Source organism: Tympanuchus pallidicinctus, unplaced genomic scaffold (assembly GCF_026119805.1).
Source record: "Tympanuchus pallidicinctus isolate F22 unplaced genomic scaffold, pur_lepc_1.0 scaffold11, whole genome shotgun sequence".
Taxonomy (NCBI): domain Eukaryota; kingdom Metazoa; phylum Chordata; class Aves; order Galliformes; family Phasianidae; genus Tympanuchus; species Tympanuchus pallidicinctus.
In genome coordinates this window covers 1,263,119-1,276,595 of record NW_026294627.1, presented here as the reverse complement: position 1 = coordinate 1,276,595, position 13,477 = coordinate 1,263,119, and the positions used below count along the sequence as shown (strand labels likewise).

Below are 13,477 nucleotides of genomic sequence, written 5' to 3'. Positions count from 1 at the left end.
TCTTTCCTCACTAAAAACCTAGGCATCAACTTTGAATACAGATAATGAGAGGTAACTTGAAGGATGACACTGAGACAGTGAGTCTTTGAAACAGCTTTCTGTGCCAAGCCTGCCACTTCTCAATTATTCTGTTTCTACTTCTTTGTGAGTTGCAGCCTGTGGAGAGATGCCATGTTGAAGTCTCTGAAGCCCGACCTTCCACGTCACCTTTAATTGAAGGTTGGACCGGGGTCAGATTCAGCCAGAGCATAACTACAGACAATCACTAATTTTCTATAATGCCACTGCTTCCCCAGAATTGAAGCTTCTGTTACACACACATTTCTCCTACCTTCTCTGATTTCTAGCACTCAGGATTTCAGAAAACAATTCAGTGTGGTGCTGAGTTGAGTTTTCAGCAATCTTAGAAAAATAGTTCTGTCAAACAACAGATACCTTTCTTCTCAGTGGGTAGCATTTTTGAACTTAACAAACAAGGTCACTTCATTTTAATTGGAATATCATTGAGGATTTGGACAGAAGTGCCTTCGCAGTTTCCCAGTCTGCATAGTGGCAAATCAGCTTTGAGCAGTGACAGTTTTAAAGTCGGTTGGAAAATCTTTAATGGGAAAATTGGTACAGTAGTACCAGTTGTGCTTCTTAGAGAAACGTGTATTGTTAATGATTAGGTTACATGGTTACAGGCTTGTCAAGCATTTGCAGCAAAGCCAGAGAAAAATCACACCATGCAGGCAGAACAGAATAATGAATGAATCATGTTTTTGAGGCTACTTGCTCTAAAACACGACAGTAGCTGCTAATGAAGTTTACTGATGAGACAAAATTGGAAAGCAATATCAAAACACAGGAAGACTGAAACATTGTACAAGAAGTACCACATAACCTTGAAGACTGGAGGAATAGAAATAAAGTGCTGTTTGGTGTTATTCCATGTAGTGGACTAAGAAAAAATATTGGTTTGAGGAGTTTTGAAAGGGTAGAGAGAAACCATTTGGGTATGGTTGCCAGCAGCTTATGTTCAGGAGACCAGCAGTTAAGCGTGTCCCAAATGAAGACAAACCAAGTGTTACATCTCTAGTTGCTGTTTGGAAGAACATGGAGGAAGCTAATGCTCAGCAGAGCTCTGCCATGCAAGCAGATCACCAACAAAAACCAAACAAGTTTATTTGAAGCTTGGATTCCCTTGCTTGTAGTAGCAGAGAACACGAACGCGTGATTCAAGGCTTCCTTTCCCACTGTATTATCAGTTATTTTCTCAGAATCATAGTTAAAATATTTGCAGGCTCATTTGCTGTGAGTAATACTTTTCTCTGCTGAAATGTAACAACCTCCAAGAAATCTGAGAACAATTTTAAAGTGAAATTACCAGTTAGGTCAGTTCTCTAGGATGTGCCAGTACAACCCTGCCTGATTTGCTAAGCAATAAATATAAAGGGAAAGGCTGAATCTTAATGAGACTACTATGGATGATTTCAACCAGAAGATTTCATCCCCCTGTACTCGGCACTGGTGAGGCTGCACCTTGAGTCCTGTGTTCAGTTTTGGGCCCCTCACTACAAGACATTGAGGCCCTGGAACGTGTCCAGAGAAGGGCAAAGAAACTGGTGAGGAGTCTGGAGCACAAGTCTTATGAGGAATGGCTGAAGATTGTTCAGTTTGGAGAAGAGGAGGCTCAGAGGAGACGTCATTGCTCTCTATAACTACCTGAAGGGAGGTTGTGATGAGGAGGAGTTTGGCTTCTTCTCCCAGGCAACGAGCAGGACCTGAGGAAATGGCCGCAAGTTGTACCAGAGGAGGTTTAGGTTGGACATCAGGAAGAACTTTTTCTCTCAGAGAGTGGTCAGGCACTGGAATGGCTGCCCAGGGAGGTGGTGGAGTCACCATCCCTGGCAGTGTTCAAGAGGCGTCTGGATGAGGAGCTACGAGATGTGGTTTGGTGCTTGTGGTAGCAGTGGTGATGGGAGGACGGTTGGACTGGATGATCTTGCAGGTCGTTTCCAACCTTGTGATTCTATGATTCTATGATTTCTGAAGTGCAATGTCTGCTAGTCTGCTCTAGGCAGAATCTTCAGCCCAACTCCCCAAAGGTACAATGAGACTGGCTGACGATCTGGGAGAACTAGCTTGTGTGTTGAGCAAAACTGAAATAAACTGAAATAACCTGCTGCAAAGGTTTCAGGGCTGTCTATCCTTTCAAAGAGTTGACTCCTCTCCTGTTTGTAGGCTCCCTTTAGGTACTGTAAGGCTGCAGTGAGGTCACCCCGCAGCCTTCTCTTCTCCAGGCTGAATGAGCCCAGCTCCCTCAGCCTGTCTTCACAGAGGAGCTGCTCCAGCCCTCTGATCATCTTTGTGGCTCTCTTTGTGGTCCTGTGGAAAAAAACCACAATTGTTCCTTTTGGGTGCTAAAGGATGCAGTGTATTCAAAACATATTAAATAAATGCATGTTATTCAGCAAGCACCCGTGAAAAGGTAGTTCCCTCTCTTTGTGTTTACAAGCTAAGAGTATTCTAATGGACTTAATTCATGAGTCAGTGAACCATAACTTTGCAGATTTCTTCAGAAATGTAGCTGAAGTGATATCAAGGTGACAGCAGCTCATACAGACTTTGAAAAACCATCATTTGTAATGAAAATAATTGTCTTCCCTTAGCCAGTTGTAATGCGGCATCTGTTTGAAGCTACTTATCTAGTTTTAGTTAACAATGAAGTTTTTCAGTCAAATGCCTGTCTTAGATGACTCTTTCCTCCCTACTTTCTCCTTAAATTTCAAACAGAGCTGTTCATTTCTCTCCCAATATGAAAAGAGAATAGGTTGTTCTTAGCTTTAAAATACTGGCAGCAACTTATCCGAGATGCTTAGATGCTTTTATGCTTTTTCAGCCTGGCAAGAAGATAGACAATGAGCCAGGAATGTACCTCATGCCTGTGAAAGCCAACCCAAATATGGCCAAGTCTTACGACTTTGAAAAAGAATCTCGCTTCTTTTCTTCTGGGGAGATGTACTGAACTTCAACAGTAAAATAAAACGACGGGTGATGGAGACAGGGTGAGAAGGTAGTAGGAGGAAGGGGACATGAGCAGGAAACTGGGACTGGCCCTACGAAGGTGTTGGAATGGCTGTGGGGGAGTGGAGACATTTACCTAAATAGTCTGGTGTGTGTGGAGGTAAATGTATGGGACAAACAAAAAGGAGATGACAGCATGTATGGGAAGTGAGAAACTAAGACCAAGTAGGAGCGGTTCCCTCTGGGGCTGGAGATTTCAGTTCTGCTTCCACATTGTTACAACAGATTAAGAAATGTTATGATGTAAAGAATAGAAAGCTGTAGAATAAGTTAATGTTTTCTGTCTTCAGGTTTGGCCAACGTACAATGAAAAAGGCACTGGGATACGCATGAAAAAAGAGGAGGAAAAAGAATTTGAGCTGCTATTTCTATTAAGAATGGATTACTGAGGTACCTAAATTAACATTTTGTACATTCACCATGACTAGATTTGTATTTCAAAAGGAGATTTACCTTGCTAAGGATTCAGATTACCTAAATTTGGTGCATAAAACCAAATGACACCTATCCCTTAAGCGAGTGATGTTGTTTTGTAAACTAAATGAAGCAGGGATCTGTGGAAAACCAGCACTAAATCACATAATTAAAATCCATTATAGGGTATCTGCAAAGAGCACTAATTAAAGTGGCGCAGCTGACATTCACTTTGGCATTTCCTGGCTTTTGAATACTTAGATATGCAAATTTCATTAATATTCTTCTTACACATTTAATTAATGTTGTCTATGGTGCATATAGTGGTAGAATCTGGAACATCTGGGCAAGGACTGTAAGTCTGTGCAGTCACAGCGCTGAGTATCTGTCGAAGTTCTACTATCTTTGGCTGAGCAAAGAAAGCTGGGATGTGTGATGGTTGTTTTCAGAACGCTGATAGCAGGAGGCAGCCCCTCACTTGTCCATGTCTGTGCTTTTCAGAATAGGAGATGTGTTATCTTTGGACTGTGCTGTGTTATGGCCTTAGGTCTCTAAACTTTGTAGTGATAAGGGTGGTTAGTAGTAATTTGTAATAGAAAACCTTCTGATCTCCTTAAGGCCAACCAATGCTTGTCAGAACTCCCCAGCTGGATGTTATAGGCTGAGTGTTGCTAATGGACAATGGAGATTGTCATTTTGTTTCATTAGAAACGCCTGTGGGTTTGGAGACATCCATTCTTCTTTCTTCTTCCCACAGAGCTCGAAGTGATTTGGGCATGCAGTAGTGACCATGAACATTTCTGGCTTCTATGCATTTCTTAACAGTATTAGATAAGCTGCTTGGCTTTGTAACAGAAAACAGCTCAACTCATCTTCTTTGAAAACACTTGAGTGGCCAGCACTCGTCTCATCAGGCAGGCAGGCAGTCAAGGACGGTCTGGCTGTCTCATTCTTTGTGCTGCAGTCCCATCTGATTGAGCTGGGGGAACAGAGCTTTCTCAGGTCAGGGAGCTTGTCTGAGGAGCTCGCTCCCTGTGGATGCCTGCCATCATTCTGCTGTAGCTGTCTTCAGGTCCCTGGGCACAGCTCTTCAAAGTCAGTGCATTTCTTGGCAGCTCTGGCTCTGTCTTCTCCGAGGTGATTTGGTGTGGTTGGTACAGAGAGGCTGTGATGTCCACTTAGTTTGGTACCATATGCTAAAAGCCTGGATAAGAGATTGAGTTAAAAAATAAAAATAAAAAATAGTGGCAGGTTTGTGTGCTTGCGTGGAAGGCTGTAGAATGACACCTGGGCTGACTGGTCAAATACATATGTGAGCTTGAGATTGGCAGGGGAATTTGGCCCAGCATGCAGGCATGTGGATGAGCAGCAGGATCAAAACTTTCCATTCCAATTGAAATAACAAGACAAGTCATCTCACGCACTCTGACAAACTTTGGTTTCGTCAGCAGCCTTTTGATCAGTGGTTAAGTACCAGTCATCACACTTTAAATGATTACTTTGTTACACAAGGGAGAAATGCTAGTGTTGATGTCTGAAATGACTTCCCCCTGCTGTAGGTGACACCACAGCAAATAAAAATAGTGGGCATAGCAAGCAAAAATGTTATCTTGCAACCAAAGTGCAAATAACACTTCAGTGCTGTGATTTCACTGTCATGTAATGCTTTATTTGGGACTACATTGCAAGCAGAGTGGAAAATTACTTCCAAGAAAACCTGAATCTCTGTGGAGTAGAAGTCTCAAACGTTCTATTTCTTGGATGCTCTGCAGAGCAAGCTGCAGTTTAGTGAGTAGGCCTCTCAGACCCACTAATCTGACCTTGATGGGAGTGAAAGGCTTAATGGCAAATCTGGGGAATTTAGAGTCAGGTGATGAGGCAAAAAGTAAAAGGAGGAAACCTAGATAATATCAGCACAAGGGTGTAGACTTATTTTACAAAGTAACTGATTTTTTACAAGAAGAATGGAGTCTTTCAGGCCTCCAGTGAAATAGTTGACACACTGCCAGAAAGAAAAGGGAGTCAGCTTTTAGTGAGGATGACATCAAGAATAGTGACAAAAACAAGTAGGTTCTAATTTCCCTACTTAGGATTTTTCATGACTGTGTCCCTGAGCCTATTAAAGTGTTGTGTGCCACGTGTTAGCAAGGCCAAACTAACAGGTTGAAAAGGAGAGACACATGATAAAAATATAAATAGCAAAGATGCTTAACCATATCCTGGGATTGCTAAGCTCCAGTCACCATGAATGTGAAGGCTCTGCATGGCTTTGGAGCTCTGTGTCATTTGGATGTGCAGGATTGACCGTGATCGAAGGAAGTGAATGAGTACTTGCACAGTGTTGCTGAAAGTGGTCTTTGGCAAATGCATATTGCACTGTCTACATAATGCCTACAAAAGGTCAGTTTTCTATTACAAGTAGAGCAAGACTTCATGAGCTTGTTTGGGAAATACTTTGTGGAGTGGATTGAAGAGAGAAATTTTTCTGTCAGGCTTGGATTTGTCTATCAAATTTATATACCAATATAGATATCCTTTAAAAGTGCCCTGGGAAGTAGACAGAAAATTCAGATTCCTTGTTTGGGCTGGGTGGTTCCCTTCCAGTTTTTAGATTGAGCTAAGCACCAGACAGGTAGGCTGAGACAGTCAGAAGGGAAAGGTTCAGTGTGCTAAGAATCATAGAATCATTCAGATTGGAAAAGACCACTAAGATAACCTGTTCCTGTTGACCCATCCCCACCTTGCCAACTAACCATGCTCCTGAGGGCCACATCTACACAATTCTTGAGCAACTTCAGGAACGATGACTCCATCACTTCCCTGAGCAGCCTGTGCCAATAAGAGAAGAAAATTTTGGCAGCAGTCTAAAGAAGTTTTCCAGACAAAACCAAGTTTTCATTTGACAGTGACTGACCAGCAAGGAGACTTGTTCTATAGCAGGAATCTGCTAGTAGCAAAGAAGTAATTTAAGCTGCATTTCTGATCACCCTGAACATCTGTAAAATTGCAGTTAATGAAAAACAAGCCAAAACAAAACAAAAAAAAAAATCACCTGGAAGGCTAAAACAAGGGAGAACAGATTGAAATAGAAAACTTCCCATGCAGTTTCTGGTGTTGCTTTCTGACCCAATTTATTTTCAAGCCCTTAGGTTTGTGCTTTTAAATTTATTTTGTCTTACTAAGTGGGCCTTACAGCCCGTGATTGTGATCTTATTAGTCATAATATTACCTCACAGGGTTTGGGGAAGAAAAAAAAAAGGAGAATGTATAGCCACTGGCAGTCTCTGATCTGAGCATCCTGTTTACTTTTTTTCATTTTTCCCCACAAATATTCTGTTCTGCATCTCCTTATTATGTATGAGAACTCTGCTGCAGGAAATTTACTTCATGTAGTAGGGGTGAAGCACACACATTTCTTTTTTAGGCTAATGAAAGCTTAAGTGTTCTTACTAGCTGTTTGAATATAGTGGTATGTACTCTGCAGTTGATTTTATTTCTGTTTCCACTAAAATGCATATGTACATGAGGTGCAGAACAAAATAGAGGTTAAGAGGAAAGGTGATGAACTCTTGACATCCATATCATAAATGACTATGGAGGGCAGTGGGCAGAAGATGATCAGGCCTCTGTAATTAGTGTTCTAGTGGTACCCATGAGCCATTCTGAGACTGACAAAATCTTCAGATGAAAGCCTTGATCTTGGCCTGTACACATGTGTGCACTCTGGGCTTTCCTTCTGCACATTGGGCCAGATGCTGTCTCAGCAAGCACAAGCAGCTCTGGCTCCTGTATTGCTCTTAACTCTACTCAGGAGACTGGAGCAGGTGTTCCTTTGCATCCACTGAGGGCTCCTGCCCCAAGCACACCTGCCCTACAAAGGATGGAGCTGATTTGAACACACGCCCAACAAACACGGTTATGCATCAGGAAACAAGAAAATAACCCAGGGTGTGGAGCAGCATTGCATGTAAGCAGTCAGATTGCTTAGCCCAAAACTACTCAGCTCCCTTTCCCTGGGCTGTGCCTTAGCCCTTAGGCTACATTGTCTCAGGCTTCGTTTTAGCCTAATGGTCTCTAAATTTTTTATTACACTGTGGCAAAAACTCAGTAGAAGTTTTCTCACCCCAATTTTCTTGGTAATATTTATTCACAATTCTGATTTTGTCTGAATTTCAGGTATCAGTGTGATGAGTGCTGCTGGGGCAATTTAAGACATCATTATTTGCACTGCCTCTCTGAGCGGGGAACTGCCTCACAGGAGAGCTGTCACAGTGTGTGCTGAGATCCTGCTTGACAACAAAGCCCAACTCGCAGATGGTCGATAACAATGTGTTTGAGTCAAGACATTGGATTGTGAAGAGGAGCAGCCAAAATGCAGGGACACATTTTCTCCTGCTGACTTTGCTAGAGGGATGGGAGCTTCAGCCCTAGGTGACAGCTAACAGCTGCAGAATGATCGCATCTTAAACTGAAGCAGCTGTTGCTAAGTGACTGAGCTAAATGTGGCATTTTAATTTTGCAAATTTCACAAATTAATTTGGTGTACAGGTTGTTATCACCTTAGCTATAAATATGTTTATTTTCTTTTTTTTTCCATCTATTTGCATTTAACACTGCCTAGCAATAACTGAGCAACAAAAATAGAATCCCCAACACTGTCTGCTTTCATTATTGTTTCCTAGCTGATCCTGTGATGTGATTTATATCTTGCCATCTGATTCCCTAATTGCAGTTTGCAACGATGAAGAAAACTGTACAATACTTGAATTGCAAGCCTGTTTCTGTTAGAAGCACATGAAATACTTATTTGAAGACCAATCAGGAAGCATTCAAATCTTCCTTGGTGACGTGGGCTACTTTAGTTGTGTTGCTTGCTTCCTTCTGGATCTCAGACATCAGGAGTAAGATTAGCCTTGCATTGTGAAAGTGCTTACTCGACATTTCAGTGCAGAAGGAGTACTGCCGGATTTTGTGATCCCACTTCTCTGCCAATTTCAAACAGGTTCATGCAGAACAAGCCTTGCATGCTGAAACCTGGTCAGTCTGAAACAGCGTGTTAGAACAAGAGCTCACAGTTGGACATACTTTGCTTTGGGGATCAGCGGAGAGTTTGGAGACAGATACAGATACCTTGCAACTGGATATCCATGAGAATGAAAGAGCTGAACTGAAAGAGATTAAGTAGCTCTTTGTACATTCTTCCCTGTGAAGTGTAAAGAACTGAGGGCTTCATTGTTTTGTAACCACTTAAAAATTAAAGGGGAAGAACACTTGCTTTAGCACGGTCCTCTTGAATATGGTGTTCCTAGATGTGCTCTTCCCAGAAATCTAGGCATATATGCTCAAAACAAAAAAACCCTCCACGCTGAGATTGCACAACAGAACACTGTCCTTTGCTTAACCTGAACGTTTCCAATTCCCTGTGAGCAAGGAGCTTTCCCACACTTTCAAACACAATCCACATACATCAGCAGTTGGCTCACTTTCTGCACCAGCCCTTTGAAAATTATTTACCTTAATTCTCTGGGCCTTTTTTTCTCTATGCAGCCAATTTGCATCGTACTGCCTGGGTGGGAGAAGGCCACCACCAGCAGACTAAGATTTGGTGTCCTGTTTTCATGCAGGATTGCTGTCTCTTAACACAAAGCATTTGGACAGAGGCTGCCAGTCTGATGCAAACAGCAATATGCAGTGTGTCTGGTTTGGTCCCCCTCGTAGTTCACCAGCCTGCTGACGATTAGATCTCTGTATGCCTATGCTGAGCCAAGTCTGTCCTATTAGATTTGTATTTCCTATTGCAAATGCAGTCTAAAGGAATGATCTACTCTGAGAAGAGAGCTGGGAGACAGGAACTCCTGAATTCAAGAAGCATAATTTCAGTCATTTTTTTGCTGCACAGCCTCAGGCTACTGGTTGAGTGAGCTCTTATCTCATTTTCCCCATCTGTAATACTGCTCAAAGGGTGCTTTGGTGATTAATTTATGCTGATGAATTTAATTACTTGGTAAGAATTGAATACTTTGATAAGAATTGCAACAGCTCCCAGAAAATGTGGCAAAAAGAGAAGCAGAATAGCCAGCCTTAAAACTGCTAATTAACAAACCCAGACGAGATGGTGAGACTCAGGGCAAGAAACCTCGGCGCAGAAAGTAGTGCAGTTACAGTGGTGCATTTTGTCTAAAATAGAGATCCTAGTTGAAATTATTCTTCCCCAACCGGTGCAATGTGATGTTTCTCTGATTTCAGAGAGCGTTTGACAGTAAAGTTAGACTGAAATCTCAGATTTGGGTTGTGGTGCCCTGTGAAAAGGCTCACCTGGTGCTATGATGTTATTTTGCAAGTCCTGCAGGTAGGAATGGGAACTTTCCTATGTGAAGACAGACAAAACTTACACAACTTGCACTTCCCTCACTTAAGACAACATATCTGCTCCATATTTTATATCTACAACATCATGCTATACAGTCAATTTATGAAGTTTTCCTGGGTCCTGCAGCCCAATCTGCAACTCATCAGTGGTTTGGAGAGCATTGAGATGTACATCATACCAAAGGAATTCTGCAGGGCCAGCTCTCTTGGCAGGCTCAATGTGATCTGTATCTCCAGAGTAACTTTGGTGTTAGTGTGACCAACCAGTATAATTGAATTACCAGCATCACTGTACCCAGCCAAACTGTCCCTGAGCTTTTGCAGCTCCCTCTGTTGGATTAACCATGGAAGCAGCTCTCTAACTGGCAAAATGAGCATTCCAGCTCAGCATTTTTGGTGAGCCAATTTTACTACACACCTATACAAATTACACTGCTGAAGACCTTTACTTTGTACTTTCAATGCACTGTTGTTCAAAGCTGGCAGGAAATGTTTCAAAACTCTGTGTATTTTTTTTTCTAAACATTTCAGGCAGCTGCTCTATAATCTTTGTGTTATGATTCACTTAATTCATCTCGGACATGATGCAAATAGGTAGGAATGGAGAACGTTACTTCCATATTTTCACAGCTTCCTTGTGAAGCAGCAGTACGGATCACCCAGTGACTCCCTGTCTGTCAATGCTCTGCAGTTTTTGCTTGCTATCCATGTAACCCAGTGAGACAGAACCAGAGATAAGGAAAGAAACAGGGGAAGGTTTTCCTCTGCAGTTCATTCTCCAGAGCTTTGTTCAGTCCAGTTTTAAATGGCTCAAGCTACTGAAGTGATTCAAGCTCTGACATTTTGGCAGGGTGTGAAACAGTGTCTGGCAGAGGTGCTGTGACTGAAGGGCTGGTTTTGTTCTCTCTGAAATGTGTGGCAAACATCTCTCTAGCTTCAGTCAGAACAGGATTGGGTCCTGGGAGTCATGCAGTGTGAATAAGCTCAGCAAAAGCAGCAAAAGAATTTAACTGTTACACCATTACATTATATAAAGCCCTCCAGGCTGGCCGTCCTCTATTTATTTGAGTGTCCTCATATGTAGTGAAAGCAAGAAAAATGAGCTGATTTTGTTAGATTTTGAGTAATGAAATAGCCCTAGATTAGTGGTCCCTGTCTGATGTCTCATTCAAACCACTGCATGCATTGGACAGCTTTTCTTTTTAGACACTGAAGTGGAATCTCTCCAGAGATATACTTTTAAAAAATCAACACAGAGGGAAAAATAATTGATTTTTAAAATTATTTTTATTTCCTTTCTAAGACAGCCCCTTACATTTGGGCAGTCCCAAATGAAAGGTGAATTTATTGCAGTCTGATTCACTGCTCTCTTTCAGAGTCAGTTCCCTTGTTGCCTTGATGTTGCAGCTTTCTTTTCTATTTCTCCCTAATTATGAGTAAAAAGAGATTTAATATACATAGGTGGATTAATTTCACTTTCAGCATTGTTACTGTGGATTTCTCCCTGGCTCAGCAGGAATTGTTGATTTCCAGTTACCTGTAAATCTACTGTGTTTTTTCCAGATGTTCACAGACAAGGATTTCTTGCACCACTGGACTGTAGTAAAGTAGACAGAATAAAATGGACAGAAAATTACAAGAAAGAAAAGCGATTCTGAGTGTGTGTTGTAAAACCATTCCAGCTCTGTATGCTGGATCCTGGAAGGAAAACCTGTCACAGATTTGACTGCTGGAAGCAGTGTTCTGTGCTGCAGCAAATTTACCCATTTTTGAGTCTCGCTTTTTGTCCCCGAGGCCAGGAAAGTCCAGATCTGAGAGCCAGGCCATGCTGTGGGCAGGGCAGCTGGGAAAGAGACAGCAACCATAGCACACCCTGTGATTTCTGCAGGTATGGTATCTTCCCAGTCTAAAGGCATGCTGTCATGTGCTTAGGATGTTTGTCTGCTTTCACCATTCTACTTTCCATGCTTCCTGTGCTGTCAGCAAGTTCCTTCATGCTCCAAAGACCCAAGTGAATGGGCAGTATTTACGAGCTTCCCCTCTTCCCCCCACCCCACTTCTGCCTACCTCGCAGTGGAGCCCCTCTAACTCTCCTCCAGTGCCTCATTCCTTGTTTGCAGCTCTGCCCAGATGCATAGAATTTACAAATCAGATTTGCTCTTGTGATTTCTAGTCAAGATGGAGCACTGAGGGACTCACTAAGGGACTGTCTAGACTACATGTACATACCAAGGGTTGGCTGGGGGGAATCAGGAAAGAGAAAGACTTTTGAAAATGAGGTGAATGATGAAATGAATGATACAGGCTTGGAGGATGGAGGGGAGGACCAAGTAGGAGTAGATGTTTTTAAGTGGCTGAGGAAGAATAGAGGCAGAGATGGGCTTTTTTGACTGCAGAGAGAAGCTCTGATATTGGATAAAGCTGAGAGATTGAAAGAAAGGACATTCTGAATGTCATGGTACTTTTTGAACAGGCTGATGCTGTTTGTAATATCTGAAGGCAGGTTTTCAAGTTACAACATTTGTTTTCCTCAATGTAGGCTTAACATGTAAATGGTCAGATTCTGGTGTGAATTAGCATAGCTCCAGTGACTGACCCAGCGTGGTCAAAAACATATGAGGAGTTGGGGGAAGAAAGCTTAGACATTTAAATTTGTTTTCTACAACAGGATTACCAATGGCTGGAAGTTTTCAAGAAATGAAGCTCTTCAGATCACTGAGAAAACAAAGTTCAAGTCAAAACCAGGAACCAGTACACCTCCACAGTGCAGGACAAATCTGCCCATCTCTTTAAGCTTGAATTAGCAGCTTGCCTCAAAACTGGGATGTAAGTACTTAGATTCAGCTGTTAGCTAATGAATCAAAGACTGAGCTCATTGTTAAGCCTTTACCCATCTGTATTTTATGACTTCCAGAGCTACATAAGGCTTCCAGAACCAAATAGCCACTTGTGGCTTCCCTAGTATTCATCCTTACTTGCTGACTGCTCACCAAGGCACTGAGTGCTCTTAGCTGTCACTATGCAATTTCCTGGTTAAAACAGATCTGGAATGTAAAAGTATTCATCACCAGAGGTTTTGCTGGATTCCAAGGCTTCAGTGAAGCAGTAAGTGATGATTTAACATTGGAATGACACAAAGATTCCTCTGGGTTTTTAACCAGCTACAGCATAGCTCAACAAACAAGAAAACCCTTAAGGAGAACCTGAATGATTTGGGATGTAAGTGATAAAGAGCACAGTAGGTTATAATTACTGTTACACCTGAACCACACAGACCATGAATCTTTACCATAGTCCTCTCAATACAGAAATGAAGGCCCAAGTGACACGTGGGACCATCTCTGGTATGATGCTCTAGCCTTTTATCCAGAATGAAGAAACTGGAGATAGCCAAATACTGAGAAACGGTACTGCAGAAACTGCAAGTGCCTAAGCTGCGTTTTCAAGTTGGTAAAACTGCAGACAGCTGTAAGATCCATTGTAATTCAGAGCCAGGTTTGCCAAAAGGGATCTTATCTCTGCGTTTGACCTCACTCTAGGCAGCAAAATCTCAGCAAATCAAAGTTGGAATTCGAACTGGCATAAGCTGACCATTTTCTGACATTGGAACACTCTAAAAGGTATGGAG

General features: G+C 42.1%; 1 long non-coding RNA gene across 1 annotated transcript in view; it reads left to right on the top strand.

Annotated features, from left to right (window-relative positions):
• The window catches only part of LOC128074640 (uncharacterized), a 24,197-nt gene extending 10,720 nt beyond the window's left edge, over positions 1–13,477 (top strand). Inside the window, exons 3-6 of the long non-coding RNA XR_008203255.1 lie at positions 3,357–3,456; positions 11,644–11,737; positions 12,518–12,675; positions 13,389–13,477. This is a non-coding gene — a long non-coding RNA (uncharacterized LOC128074640). The remainder of the gene's footprint in view (positions 1–3,356; positions 3,457–11,643; positions 11,738–12,517; positions 12,676–13,388) is intronic.